Genomic DNA, 16,549 nt, shown 5'->3' on the forward strand with positions numbered 1-16,549 from the left:
AATCAAGCAACAGAAAATAAATTCCGTTTAAAACTTCCTACAAGAGAATTCAAAGCTTCTTTAAAAAGTTCAAAACAAGACTGCAAAAGTGTTCTTGAAATCACCATCTTAGAAGAACATTCAAGAAGTTTAAGATGTACTAAAAAGAAGTCAAGCCATGCAAGAAAGGATCTTAAATCAAAGTAGTTCAAACAAGATTCACTAGGCATGAGTCATCAAACAAGCTTTCAATTGACTCCAAACGAATACAAAAGTCATAGGAAAGACAACTCAATCATTAGTAATTTCTCAAGGATAATCATTTGACTAAAAACTCTTGTAGAGATAATGAGTGAATAAGCGATGCACTAATTTTGAAATGAATCAAACTGATTCACATAAGGATGGGATTCACAAGAGAGGGCGAACCAAGATCAGTGGTAATGTTCACAAGACGTAAAAGATTAGTTAAAAATAGAATCACGTATGACATTCATAGAGGTGAAAAGCTTAAAAAGAGACTTTAGTCCGCTCATAAGAAGAAAGCCATGAGTCCAACATTTTTAAAAGAATCACAATGGCACAAGCCATGTAGTATGCTAAATCAAACTCAAATCAAAATGAATTAAGTAAAGTTTATCAAACGAAACTCAACCGAGACAAAAGTGGTAAATCCTTTCTTTTCAAAATTTTGAAAAATATCCAAATACATAATCAAATGAAGATGTGCACTGGAGCTATAGTAGAATTACTAGAAAGTCAATTTACTTTTAAAGTAAGTGCAGTTCCGTAAACCAGTAAAAGTACATGCGAGATATTAGAGATAAATAGGTATTAAAATGTATAAGAAATCTTCAAAGTTCATATATAGATAAGTATACATCTATTCAACAGCAATTTTCATAAAAATCTCAAAATTGGCTGTAATCACTGTTAAATAAGAGGGAAATTGAATCAACAATTTCTCTATTAATGGACTCTGAATCAGGAGTTAAAAATGCACAGCGCTTTAAGACAAGTTCAAGGCTATATCAATGAATACAGGAATAAAAAAAGAACTCAAACAAAGGAAGGTAGATGCAACAAGGATCTCAAACAAGCATATGCACTTAAGATCAAACAAGAATGCCTGTGGATAGAGGAATAAAGTTTAAAAATCAAACTACTCAAAAGGATCAGCAATCAAGAACTTCAAGTTTAGGACATGAAAGAACAGGTCGACTCGAATGAAATTCAAGACACACAACTGAATAGCCTCGAGAAATAGTTTCTAGCATTCTCAAAACCCGCGATTCGCTTTACTCGAAACTCGTCTATCATCTATGATAACCCATTAGCGATTTCATATACATAATTCACTAGTATTAAGCCGGCCAAACTTAATATCAGGAATTTTGCAACGCAAGACTAATGGCGTTAATCAATAGATCGTCATGTGCATGAAGCTCTAATTCTCGTCATTCGACAAGACCTAATACATGACAAACGCTCAGAGTATGCAATTGAAGCATAGTCGGTCCATTCCTCAGGCTCTACAGGAAGGACTGCTCTGATACCATAATGTAACACCCTAACTACCAAAGTTCACACTTCCGGCTGCGCGACTCTGATAGCTCAGACATTACGACGACTTTTATACTATTTAATACTAAAATATGAGCCTGTTTAAAACTTTAAACCGCAATACCGATCCAAAAGATACTTTCATCCGATATCATACATCCATAAATACCATACAACTTACAAAAACTCATAAAGAGTACATACATATATACACTTATATACATAGATAATATTACAAGCATTATCCAAAACAATTCCTATCCCTCTTACAGAACATATCAAGATAAAGGCGGGGGTACAAAATATACTAAAGCAATACAGAGTTCTCAACAACAACTAAATAAACTCTTCGTAACTTCTGCGCCCATATCCTGAAAGGGGAAAAATGTAGGGGGGTGAGAACATCATCCTCGAAAGGGTTCTCAGTAGAGGGTTTTTGGGAATTACTGTAATAGGATACATGAAGATAAACCGTACCAGTGATTAATAACCGTCTTATGCTTCATTTTCAAAAACAACGGTTTACAACAAAAGTAAAGTCTGAAAATCTTTTCTGAAAGAGGAACAGTTCAATTCTCAAAAAACTCAAGAGCCTTTCAAAACAGTTTATCTGTGCTGAACCAAAATAGCCTTTCATATTTTTCCAAACCAGAACACAACCAAAACCAACCATCGGTCCATCTCATTTCAACCACGGCCCTAGGCCCAAACAATCCAACTATCAGCCAATCACCACAATCCAACAGAGTCCCAGTAGCAAACACAATAGGAAGATGCAAGCACAAACAAACAGTTATTGCAAGTAGAACAATTAGCAATTAATCACATAGGCAAACCGAGTACAATATGCACATCCAAACAATGTCACATAAATGCATATGATGCATGCCTGTCCCTAGTGGCTGATGATATCATCTGTCGGTTATATAGCCAACCCGACACGTCCTGGTAGCTAACCATGGACAGAAACACCCATCGCGGAGCAAGTAGGTTTGAGCTACAACCCCCTTGCTATTGCCCGCTCAACCCAGAGCCAGTGGAATAACCACTACTGCGGCTACTACCCAGGCGGGTGTTTAAAAGCTCAACCTGGAGCGAGTGGAATCACCACTACTACTGCTACTACCCAGGCGTCACAATCTCTGACCTGGAGCAAGTGGGACGAACCACAACCCTTGCTACTACCCAGGTATCTCAAGCATATATTCATTCAGTCCCAGCCATGGATCAACATCCATCTCGAAAGTCTAAATTCCTTTAAAATCACTAAAAGCTCCTTTTTATATTGAAATCAATATTAGAGCATCATTCTTTCCTTCAGTGATTCAAACTGTACAAATAGTTCGTTTCTAAATAAGCCGAACTCAACGCATAAAGTTCATTAAATAAATTAAGCTTGAAAACATAAATATTCTCTTAATAAATCAATTAATACAATTTCTCAAATCCAACCCTTTTTAAATAACTTTACAAACAAGAGTAGGATTTTGTAGAAATTTTGGCAGCACCTCTCCTAAAACTTGGACTTTTGCCACCCGGTTTGGGTCCAAACTAAACCGATTCTCATTCCTTTTTAACAGCCCAAAACCAGAAATCAATTCAAAAGCAAGCTAAATCCAACAATCGCCTCAGTGGCATATCTCAAGGAAACTATTTCAGAAATCAACTCAATATCAATCAATTTAACTCATTTCCAAAGCTTTAAAGAATTGGTTCAGCAACAAATCATTTATCAAAACCAAATCAGTGAAAGCAAACCAGGCTGAATTTCAAAGTGTATTCTATCTTTCACATCATCAAAATAATTGACTCAATTCAAACCAATCCTCAACGGATTAAACTCAGATTTCAAATATTTAAAGAATCAGCTTCAAAACATTACATTTCACAAAGACGCACAACAACTCAGCCAAACCAACATCCATAGACATTCGAGTCAATCAAATAATACATAAGGCCGATACAATCACCAAATACACATTTTCTCACATCAGTACCCATATGTAATAATTCCAATATATAAAAATATAGTTTTTGGAAAGCGCCCCTACCTTAGAACGCAATTCCATAACCCAAACGCGTAACAGAGTCCTTTCTGCCTCAACCCGAACTGACGGCAACCACAACCTCAGCTCCCAGTCACGTTCGCAACAATCTCAACAACTCTAATCGTAACATACAACAACCGAAACTCAATCGTATAGCAATTGATGCCGCAAAACCTTAGTGTATGAAGCCAGAATAGTAACTAGAGAGCTTTCAAATCGAAAACGCTTACCGAATGAAGAAGGAACAACTGAACCGAAACAGCGGCGGTCTCTGAACCGGTTCAACGGCAGCCCGGCAGCCACCTCAAGCGGCAGCGACGACAATTTCCGATTGCGCCAACTGAAACCAACACGCAGTGACTACGGTATTCTCGGAATTCAAAAAGGACAGAAACCTCAAATAAAACCCTTACCGGCAAACTTTTCCGGCGAAGGCAGCAGGGTCTCAAGTGGAAAAAGCTAAGTTCGGAGCTCCGGCGGTGCTCCCAGAGGTCACAGAACCTCTCCCGGCGGCCGGAATCACGGAGATGCAGCTCCCTTCTCCGGCAGCAACACCTGCGGCGGCCTGAATCCCTTTTCCGGCGGCGGTTTGGACTTACCATCATCAGCAGCAGCGAGCTCAGATGGTGGCAGTGGCGTCCTGATCAGATTCCAAAACCCAGGAGCAGAGGCAGAAAGGCATCTCCTTTCTTTGATTTGCACGGCGCTGCCCTTCTCTGTACCCAGCGGCGGAGGACCTCGGCGGCAGAGAGGGAGGCAGTCACAGTGGCTCTTCGACGGCACCAGGGAGCACGATGCTGACAGCGGCGCTCGCGACGGGCTTCACGGCGAGGAGCGACCGCAGCAACTCAAGCCCCACGAAGACGGCAGCAGCGGTGGCAGTTCTCGGCGACCCATCATCTGCGGCGGCGCTAGACAGAGACGGCGACGACGCAACTGGCGGTGACGAGCTTGGACGACGACGGTAGCACGGACAGCAGAGGCGGCGCGACGAGGCTGGACCCTTCCTCCCCCTGCGCGCGTGTTCTCTCCTCCATCCCGTGGCAATGGGTCGCGGCTTCATTTCCTACAACGGCAACACGACGGCGCGGCGGCAGTGATGCCCGCCGGCGACATCATTCCTTTTCTCCTCTCCTCTTCCCTACTTTTCCCCTTCCCCTTCGTTTATTTTCTTTCTTTCTTTGATTCATTCTTTCAGGAACACAGAGGAAACTCAGCGTGTGTTGCCGCTGCTGAGAGCAAGGAAATGTTGGGGGTGAACCGGGTCATGGGTTAGGGTTTCATTTTCAAAAATTAGGGTTAGGGGCACTTTGGTAACTTTACTAAAATTAGGGAATAGAGTAATTAAAACCCAAATTAAATCCAACACTAGATGTATATAGAAAATACTATTTGCTCATCAATTTTTACAAATTACTTTCAATAAAATGCCCAAATCAAATAATTAGAAATAATATACTTAATTTCTTCATTTTTCCAAAATAGCAATAGTAACATTTAAAATATTACTTATCTAATCCAAATCATATAAAATCCTTATTATTTCATAACTATCAACTTTATAATTCAAATATAGAAAATAATCTAATAATTATAGAATTGGATAATAATCATAACTCATCTCAAATTCAATAAATCAAAACTTGCCTTAATTATCTTTAATAAAATAATTTCTGAAATTAAGGCTATAAATAATTGTAGGATTTGAGACTTGATTATAATAAGACTTTTCAAAGATTCTGGGTCTTACAACTCTGATAATGGATTCTGAATTTGACTGATTTACCTAATTGCTTTTCTTTGTATTGGGTTAGTTTAGTTAAACTGAATGTAATATGTAATGCTGTTTAGTTAAAATGAGTGTGTGATCATAAAGGATTCTTGCATACATAAGTTAGAGTAATATAAAGTAAGTTTTGCAATTGCTAATGAAGATAACTTAGCTATTGGAATAGTCAAATTGTTTGATAAATTTGGTCTGGACTAGTGGATTAGTTGTGGAAAAAGGTATGTAAATTTGAATGGTTTGATCCACCAAGATTGAAGTTAGTGTCTAGAGAACTGCTATCCTTAGTTACACCAAAATAATGTTCTTGATTTCACACTTTCTTATGTTCACATGACACAAATCATTAGCAACATGATCAAAATAAAGGTGAAATATCATATAATTTAACAGTTAACAACTAACAAAGTTAGGCACTCTATTCAATACCCCGGTCCACAATAACCTTTTCTAATAAAAATTTTGAAAAAGAAAATCACAAAATAATAGAAGATTTAACTTATATTGTTAATTTGAATATAGTGACAATATAGCACAGTGAAATATTAGAGGGAGAAGGAGAAGTAGAAAAGCAAGGAAGTGGTTCTTTTGTTGCCAACTGTCAAGTAATAAAAAGGAGAGAGTGAGAGTGATGATGAAAATGGTAGAAAAAGATTAGGACTGAATCAATGCTATAATATGAAGAAGATAATAGATGCCATTTAATGAGCTTTCATTAGCTACTATTTACCATTACTATTTCTAGATGGTTTTTCTTGTTTCATCTCCACCTTCAGTGTTGTATATTATTTTATTGTTTTTTAACCTCTCTAGTTAGTGATTACTTTAGCTCCAAATTTGGCAGATTTTCTTTATTTCTGTGTGTCTTTTTTTGTTGGTAGTAAGTTGTAGTTGTATATATATATTTCCCTCAGTTGCAAAAGAAAAAAAAGGGTCTTGGTCTTGGGTTTTGTGGGAAACTACACGGAGAGTGAAGTTTGGTGCCTGTCCTTGTGATTTATTTGCCAGTTTGATTTAAGGCACATATTGCTTATTATATATGCTGAATTAATCCTAGACTGATTATATGATGTTAATACACTGGGCTGCTGTCTATATATGCAGAATTAATCCTGGACTAATTATATGCTGCATAATATTCTGTCAATCTATTGTTACTCATTTATCCTGTTCTGCATAATGTTCTGTAACAGTGCTGTGTAGGGACTAGTTTGATGTCACTTACATAAGTCTAGGGCTAGTTTGATGTCACTTGAACAAGTCTAGGGACTATTTTGATGTCACTTATATAACTGTAGGGACAGTTTTGCTGCCCGAAAATAACTATTTGACCCCTTCCTTGGTATCTAAAACAGGGCCTTATAAATGCAGTTAAGGAGGTTTTTCCATATGTCCATCACAGATTCTGTGTTTGGCATCTGTGGAAGAACTTCAATAAGCAATGGAAGGATCTCTAGCTTAGAGGGCTACTTTGGGATTGTGCAAGATGTACTAGCCAAGATGGCTTCCTTGATATCATCAAAAAGATTAAAAGGGTTAATAAGGAAGCCTGGGAGTATTTGAACAAGTGGCCCTATGCAAGGTGCAACATAGGAAACTGCTACAAGGCTTGCAAATTTCATGAAGTTTGTGCCCAACCCTAGATTCAAGGCACCCAGACACAAAAATAAAGATTAGGATGATTATGTTTAGGAAAAGCAGGCTGTTTTTTTGTAGCTATTTTGTTGATGTTGTTTACAATGCCTAAAACATTGTCCCAGTGTTGGAGATTTTAGTATTTGAATTTTATCAGGTCAATATGTCAACAACTTTGATATACTTTGTGGTTTGGCTCTATAATGTCTTTTTTGAATCAAACATTACCAATATGAATTATGAATTTTGATTTTATTGAATTGAGTTTTCTAAGCCTTTTGTTTATATCTTATCCTCTGTTACAGACTTAAGAGTAGTTCAAATCCTGTCTATTTCTATTTCATTGAAAAGAAGTCCAGAAACAAAAGTATGCATATAATCAAACACTTTAATTTCCATTTCTTTCAAACAAAAGGATAGGAATAAGTACATGAACAAGGAATGCATATAACATGCATGTCATTTGTTTTTTGCTAGATACAGTTGACTCTACTGTCTATCCAGCTTTAATACAAGAACACCAATTACAATCAGCAGCATGAACACAAACATCAAAATTTCTCTTATTTTTAGAACCTTAATTTCAGCTTCTAATTTACCAAATTTCTAAGTCATCTTCATCTTCCATTCTTCATCATCAACTGAATGTCTTGTTCTATCATCACATGGCATGGCATCTTCCAAAACTTTATCAACCCACATAAACAATCCACACCATTTCTTACCCATAGTCTGCATATCAAAGAAAATTCAATCAGCAAAATTTATATCCATAAATACAGCAATCAACAACAATAATACTTACATTGTAGTTCGGGCAACCCAGGAACGGTCTCCCTGGATTAGAATCCGTCCCTAACCACCGCAGCACCGGTCTCGACCCACAAGCACACCATTCTGGCAAACGAGCTTCTTTGTTTCTGTTCATTCTGCTCATGATGCTTCCAAACGATCGTGGGTTGTTCGAGCTCCCAGCTGCATTGCTCGTGCTAGCCATAACCTTTGGGCTTCAGAGAGGGAGAACAGAAGAACACAACACCGACGAGGAGACAGCAGAGTGAACAATGTGGCCTTCAAAAAAGGGGATTAGGGTTTTAACTTCACGTGAGGGACCAAATTGAGTCGGAAGAGTTTACTCTGCCACATCAGCTAGCCGTTGTGAGTCCCAAGTGTCACCAACGCTGCCAGCTAAGCTTTCCGGTTGCGCCACGTGTGCTGAAATTGCCAGAAGGACCACTTTGAGTCCCGGAGTGCAAGTTCGGGGATGACTCTAAGGAACTTTTAAGTTCAAGGACTACTACGAAGCTCGAGTGCAACTTCAGGGACTACATTGAGACTTATCTCAAATCAATGAGGTCTCAAAAAAAAAAGCATGAAAAGATTTAAATTTAGACACAAATCATTACAATTGTATTTCATTAGTTGACCATGAAAAGATAATTAATTACTAATCGAATATATTTTAACTTATTCAATTATTTCTTCCATTACATAAAAGACAACACTATAAACATAATAATCAATTGATAGTCCAGCAAATACACATAATTAACCACAGCACAAACAAAATAATTTTTTTTTTTCTAAATTTGAGGACTTCCTTGCCAACCTAACAACAACAAAAGTAAAGTCATAAACTAATAAAAGTAAACTCAGAAAGAAAAAAAAATTTATTTTAAACTTTGATTTAAGTTTAATCCTAGTACACCCTTAACCCTTGATTCAAGGATTATTGGCAATTGAATATGAACTCATGTCTCAATTTCTAATCCAAACTCACTTCATTCTTTTAATTCTATTATTTGCTCTAAATTTCACATCTTTCTAAACAATAAATAGAACTAATATTAAAAAGAAATATGCAAATATTTTTTTATTGCCATATGTCCCTATCCAAATTGAATGTAAACATTTATACCCTGAATATTACTAACACATGCATTAAGTATTGAACTATAATTCTTGTACTTTGCTGCGGCTGTATACAATCTGGAGTGCAGCCAATTCCTCGTGTCAACTCTCTCCGAATCATCACCTCTGATAAACAAAGGAACATACTTCTCAATAAGTACTACAGTTCAAATTAAAAAAAAATTCTCAGTCATTATTTACTCATCATTCATTCTCAATAAACAAACAACACAATGTAAACTCTTCATCAACCTAGAAATCAAAACAAATACAGTTATTCTCATTTTTTACGTAATCAAAATTTACAAAAGCCAATTACAAATAAAAGTAAAATAATAGCGAAAAAAAATTTCTCAATTACTCTTCATTGATATGGATGAACAACGCAATGCAACAAAATTCAAATACTCATGAATGCTAACAGCACACTTTGCATTTCAAGAAAATCTAATGATGCATTAAACCTAATCACGAAAATTAGAAAAACAAAATTGCAGAGAACACACCACAAAAGTACTTCAATCTCATCTTTAAATTCATTTTCAGATCAACAAATATACACAATATGGTATTGCATTTTGGATATGTTCAAGTCAGCTATCACTTTTGGTCTATCAGTAAAAGCAATAATTTTTTCAGATTCAAGTTCGTAACCAAATCTGATGTAGTAAGGTAGCAAATTTGATGAAGAAAAACACGTCAAGTTATGATAACCAAACTTTTTTGGAACGACATCAATGGGTATATTGTCAAAGCCAAAATAATGAATAGAAAACGAAAAACTAAAGGGTAATAAGTACTCACCCCCGCAATCTCTTAATTGAGTATGGGGAGTTTATGCCATTTGCGCTATTACTCATTGGCAACCCCCAAACACTTATTGCTTTGAAAAATCCAATAAGTATAAAATATACCAAAAAATTATTAAATAAACCAAAGATTTTTATAATCACAATGCCTTGCCAATAAAGAGTAAATTCAACATGGCTCACATTGATTACAAACGCACGGCAAACAATTAAAAACCAAAAGAAGAAAATATTAAAGTAAATATTAACTTTAAACAAATAGAATTAGTTCCTAGAATTAAATAATGTCAACAATCTACTATAAAATGTAACTGGAATTAAGCAATGTCAACAAATTCCTAGAATTGATCCTCATATAGTTTCTTTTGTTTTATCATCTTGACAAACCTGTTGTAAAAAAAAAAAAAATTACCTCCTAAAATTTTATGCCGAAGAAACAATAAAATTATTCTCAAAGTCATCATCATACAATCACCATTCGTACATTAATCCCTCTTTTGGTATTTAGTTAGTAACTACCTAAAACATATTTTTTTTGTAACATCATATTTAAAGCACATTCTAGATTAAGAATATTTTGTAGTTGAATCCTAAACGAGATAAATATAATTTTTTTTGTTCTTTATTATTCATTAAAAAACAACCTCTTCCAGAAATTATACAATAAACTAATTAGATTATATGGAATTTCTCTAATTTTTCTTGAATCTCTTGTGAGATTTCACACACACGGCCATATCAAAATTTTTTGTTTGAAATTTTCTAAAATATAAAATTCTTCTTGCATGAATTAATATGCTAAGAGAATTAGCAGATGCATGTCTCATTCAGCACATATATTTTTCAAACTGCACAAATTAAAAGTAAACTTTATAGCCATTGAAATTATACACTTTTAATCTCTTAAAAGACTATAACACTAAATCAAAAAGTATTCAGCGATTAAATTGTACATATTTCATCCCTTAAGGACTAATAAAGTGTTAAATGAAAATGATTTAAAGGCTAAAAGCATACTAACATGAATTCACCATTGATAAACTCCATTTTTAGGGTTTATCTTGTACTTAATTGAGTGGATTTTATCCACTATTCTCACACTTATTCATAGAATTCGCATGTTTTACATTTTCCTTCCTAGTTCTGTGCTATGATTGAAAACATGCTTCTTTGACTTTAAATTACTAATTTTAATTCTCTCTTATTACCATTTGATGCCGTGATATGTGTGTTAAGTGTTTTCAGGGTTTATAGGGCAGGAATGACTTAGAAGATAGAAAGGAAGCATGCAAAAGTGGAAGGAATACAAGAAATTGAAGGAATTGCTAAGCTGTCAAGCCTGACCTCTTCATACTAAATCGATCATAACTTGAGCTACAGAGGTCCGAATGAGGCGGTTTCAGTTGAGTTGGAAAGCTAACATCCGGGACTTCAAAATGATATGCAATTTGCCATAGTTGCCATGCAGTTAAACGACGCGCACGCGTGCATCACGCGTATGCGTGACCTTGCGAAAGTTCAGCGACGCGTACGCGTGACAGAGCCATGTGCTAGTCGTATCAGAAATCGCCCCCAGCGATTTCTAGGCTATTTTTGGCCCAATTTCAAGCCCGAAAAACACAGATTAGAGGCTGTAAGGTGGGGGAATCACATTCATTCATTCAACAAACTTTCATTCACATAATTTTAGGTTTTAGATGTAGTCTAGAGAGAGAGGCTCTCTCCTCTCTCTAGGTTTTAGGATTCTTAGGTTTAGCTATTTTTAATTTGAGATTTCTACTCTACTTTAATTTAGTTTCTCTTCTACTTTTAATTGTTCTAGCTTTTTAGTTTATTTATTTCCCTTGTTGATTACTTTATGTTGCTATTTTAGTTTATAAATTCTCATGTTAGATTCACTTTTCTATTTAATACAATTTGAGGTATTTCATAATTATTGTTCCTTTCTTCGTTTGTTATTATTGATGTTTGCAATTGGTTGTTTAGATTTAATATTCCTTGTTAGTTTTCTATGTTTTTATGTGTGCCTTCCAAGTGTTTGATAAAATGCTTGGTTGGATTATAGAGTAGATTTTTCTCCTCTTGGCTATGGTTGAGTAATTGGAGATGCTTGAGTTATCAAACTCCTTTGTTGATTGATAATTGAAAGTTGCTAGTTGATTTGAATTCCACTAACGCTAGTCTTTCCTTAGGAGTTGACTAGGACTTGAGGAATCAAATTGATTTATCCACTTGACTTTCCTTCATAGTTAGAGGTTAACTAAGTGGGAGCAATGGACAATTCTCATCACAATTGATAAGGATAGCTAGGATAGGACTTCTAATTCTCATACCTTGCCAAGAGCTTTCTTAGCTATTAGTTTACTTTCTTGTCATTTACATTCCTTGTTCAACCTTTCAAAAACCCAAAAAGATAAAATCCCATAACCAATTATAAGTACACTTTCCTGCAATTCCTTGAGAGACGACCCAAAGTTTGAATACTTCGGTTATTATTTTTAGGGGTTTGTTACTTGTGACAACCAAATTTTTGTATGAAAGGATTCATTGTTGGTTTAAAAGCTATACTTGCAACGAGAATTTATTGAGAAATTCTAAACTGTCAAAAATCCGTTCGTGAACCATCAACACTTGTAAGTGAAAATTTATCAATGCAAAGTCATGGCAGATAGATGACATATAAAAGTAGAATAGCATTTATAGCATCATTTTATGAAATAAACTTCAAAGGTATTGCAAACTTTATGTTAATGCATAATCTATAATCTATGAAAATAATTAAAAAGAAAGCATTTCTCTACTTACTTCAACAAATCCCAAATTCCAGTCCATAATAGTGACTTTCGTAAATCTGTTTCTTAGATCTGGCATAATGGTGATTTTCACGTGAAAATTTTAAACTTTTATTATTGAATCTATAATTTCTGATCCAAATACATAACTGAACTCATAAAAAATTAGAAAGATAAAATAACAATTTTAATAAAAATTTATAAAATAAGAATAAAAAAAGGATGAAGAAGAGCTTTAATTGACTACTTACCTTCGTCAAGAGACAGCCCCAAAAAAGATAAGGAAGAGTTTTAATTGACTACCTACCATGGAGCAATAGAACTTGTAGCTATCATTCACTGAAAAAAATAAAATATTGATCTTGTTATGATAACAACAAATTAAATGCCCATTTATGAGATTGGGCGGCTAACTTTTCCTAAAATGAAGGAATTGCTTTTCAAAGCATATTAGTAGTTAATCAAGGTTGAAAATTAAGGCCTATCACCTATAAATAGGTGAAGCCCCGCTTCAGTTTATATAACAACAACAACAACTGAATATTATTCTCTCTCCCTTTATACACATAGCAATAATAAAGCAAATGCTATTCTATCTCTCTTTACTTTTATACTCATTTCTATCTTTATATATATATTTATGCAATTCTATCTCTCTTTACTTTTTATACTCATTTCTATCTTTATATATATATTTATGCAATTCTCTCTCTCTTTACTTTTTATACTCCTTTCTATCTTTGTATATATATATACATTACAACATATAATATTATTATATATATATAAATTATTATTGAGCTAATTATTTTAATACTAGAATCTTCTATTTATACATCTTTATTTTATATATCTTTTATTTTACAACACGTTATCAGCACGAGACTCTGATCAAATTTTTAGGAAGACTCAGGTAACAAATTTTTCATTATGTCGAAACTCTCTCATCTTGAATTCAATGCTCTTGATATATCTGGAAACAATTATTTATCATGGATATTAGATGCTGAAATCCATCTTGATTCAATGAATCTTGGAGATACCATTAAGGCTGAAAATAATGCATCCCAGAAGGATAAAGCTAAAGCCATGATTTTTCTTCGTCGTCATCTTGACGAAGGATTGAAAAATGAATATCTTACATTAAAAGATCCTGCAGATCTTTGGAAAGACCTTGAAGAAAGGTATAATTATCATAAAACGATAATACTTCCTCAAGCCCGATATGAATGGACACATTTGCGTTTACAAGATTTTAAATCTATAAATGAATATAATTCTGCAATGTTTCGAATCACCTCACGAATGAAATTGTGTGGGAAAAAAATAACTGATCATGATATGTTGGAGAAAACTTTCTCAACCTTCCATGCCTCGAATGTGCTCCTGCAGCAGCAGTATCGAGAGAAAGGGTTTAAAAAATATTCTGAGTTAATTTCTTGCCTTCTTGTTGCTGAACGCAACAACGAGTTGTTATTGAAAAATCATGAAGCGCGCCCAGCTGGCGCTGCCCCATTTCCTGAAGTAAATGTGGCAAATTACCCCAGAAGAGGTAAATGGCAAGGTTTTAATAATAAGAAAAATTATAGAAGGAAAAAGAATTATGTTCAAAAGAGAGGATCTCATCAGAAGTGGGATAAAGAAAGGAATATCGGGCAGAATAAATCAACCGAGGATAAGTGTTTTCGCTGTGGTGGAAAGGGCCATTGGTCACGTACCTGTCGTACCACAAGGCACCTAGCTGATCTTTACCAGGCATCTTTGAAAAAGAACGACAAAGGAAAGGAAACAAATTTTGTTTCAAATGATGCTGAGAACTCCACCACTCATTATGATGTATCTGATTTCTTTGAGGATGCTGAAGGAAATATTGGTCATTTGATCAATGATGGAATAGTTTAATATGTGAGATTGTGAAGTATCTATGTAAATAAATAATGTAAAGAATTTATTGTTAAGTTTTATTTTCTATGTATTTAAGTTTCAAATGAGATGTATATAAATAATGAAATATTAATGTTTATGAATTTTAAAATTATTAAATGTGTCAAATTTTAAAATAAAATTTTAGTATATGACATTATTTTATGTACAGTGTTTCTTGGAAAAATAATTCTGATCAAGTATTCAATTTAATTGTGTATACTACTCATTTTATTATTATTTATTTTTGAAGAAAATGGCAAGAATATATAATGAAGATGTATGCCTTGTGGATAGTGCAAGTTCACACACAATTCTCAAAAGTGATATATATTTTACCCATATTGTGCCAAAAGAGGAATATGTTAATACTATCATTGGCTCAGGCAATGTGATAGAAGGCTCCGGAAGAGCTATAATTTTGTTTCCTGGAGGAACAAAATTTATAATAAATAATGCACTATTATCTACCAAGTCCCTGAGGAACTTGTTGAGTTTCAAAGATATTTGCCGAAACGGATATCATGTTGAGACAATGAATGAAGGAAATCATGAGTATTTATGTATCACAACTCATGATTCAAATAAGAAATTTATATTAGAAAAATTACCCTCACTTTCATCTGGGTTGTATTATACCAAGATTAGTGCAATTGAATCACATGCCACTGTAAATCAGAAGTTTACTAGCCCAAATGAATTCATAACTTGGCACGACCGTTTGGGTCATCCGGAAACAACCATGATGAGGAGAATTATTGAAAACTCTCATGGATATTCACTAAAGAACCAGAAGATTCTTAAAACTAGTGAATTTTGTTGTGCTGCATGTTCTCAAGGGAAGTTAATTTTAAGGCCATCACCAGTAAAGATTGGATTTGAGTCCCCTGAATTCCTAGAAAGGATTCAAGGTGATATATGTAGACCTATTCATCCACCATGTGGATCTTTTAGATATTTTATGGTCCTGATAGACGTATCTTCGAGATGGTCACATGTGTGCTTATTATCTTCTCGCAACCTGGCGTTTGCGAGATTACTGGCTCAAATTATTCGATTAAAAGTACAATTTCCAGAAAATCCAATTAAAGCAATTCGTCTTGATAATGCTGGTGAATTTACTTCCCAAGCTTTTGATGCTTATTGTATGGCTAATGAAATAAGTGTTGAACATCCAGTAGCTTATGTTCACACATGTTGGATATGATTCTCCCTCTATAGTGAGGTATCTGGAGATACAAACTGGGGATGTATTTAAAGCCCGGTTTGCGGATTGTCATTTTGATGAATCAAAATTTCCAACATTAGGGGGAGAGAATAAGCTTCCTAAAAAGGAGATTAGCTGGAATGCATCATCATTAATGCATTTAGATCTTCGATCAGGGCAATGTGAACTAGAAGTTCAAAAGATTATACATTTGCAAAGAATAGCAAATGATTTGCCTGATGCATTTTCCGATACAAAGAGGATAACTAAATCTTATATACCAGCAGAAAATGTCCCAATTCGAATTGATGTCCCAGTAGGACAAGTAGCCATTGAAGCAAATTCACGCCAGAAGCGTGGCAGGCCTGTCGATTCCAAAGACAAAAATCCTCAAAAGAGAAAAGAGGTAAATAATATTCCTGTTGAAAAAGACATAGTAGGAACACCTGCAGTTTTCCAAAATTCTGATATAACGCCAGAAGACGTTCAGGTACCTGAAAATTATGAAAATGACGAGATCTCGATAAATTATGTCTTTACAGGAGAGAAATGGGACCGAAATAAGACAATTGTCAATGAAATATTTGCATATAATGTGGCATTAGATATCATGCATGAAAGTAAGGATCTTGAGCCAAGATCAGTCGAAGAATGTCGACAAAGGAATGATTGGCCAAAATGGAAAGAAGCCATGAAGGCTGAATTAGACTCACTTGCAAAACGTGAAGTCTTTGGACCTGTAGTCCGTACACCTGAAGATGTAAAACCTATTGGATATAAGTGGGTATTTGTGAGAAAACGAAATGAGAAAATGAAGTTGTGCGCTATAAAGCCCGACTTGTGGCACAAGGTTTCTCACAAAGGCCCGGTATAGATTATGAAGAAACGTATTCCCC

At 34.9% G+C, this 16,549-nt stretch overlaps 1 long non-coding RNA gene across 1 annotated transcript; it reads right to left on the reverse strand.

Annotated features, from left to right (window-relative positions):
* LOC107616848 lies at window positions 8,661–12,642 on the reverse strand. Its single transcript, XR_001614668.1, has 2 exons — window positions 12,537–12,642; window positions 8,661–9,046 (listed from the first exon to the last, which is right to left on the reverse strand). It is a non-coding gene; the product is annotated as an uncharacterized LOC107616848 (long non-coding RNA).

Source organism: Arachis ipaensis, chromosome B01 (genome assembly GCF_000816755.2).
Source record: "Arachis ipaensis cultivar K30076 chromosome B01, Araip1.1, whole genome shotgun sequence".
Lineage (NCBI taxonomy): Eukaryota > Viridiplantae > Streptophyta > Magnoliopsida > Fabales > Fabaceae > Arachis > Arachis ipaensis.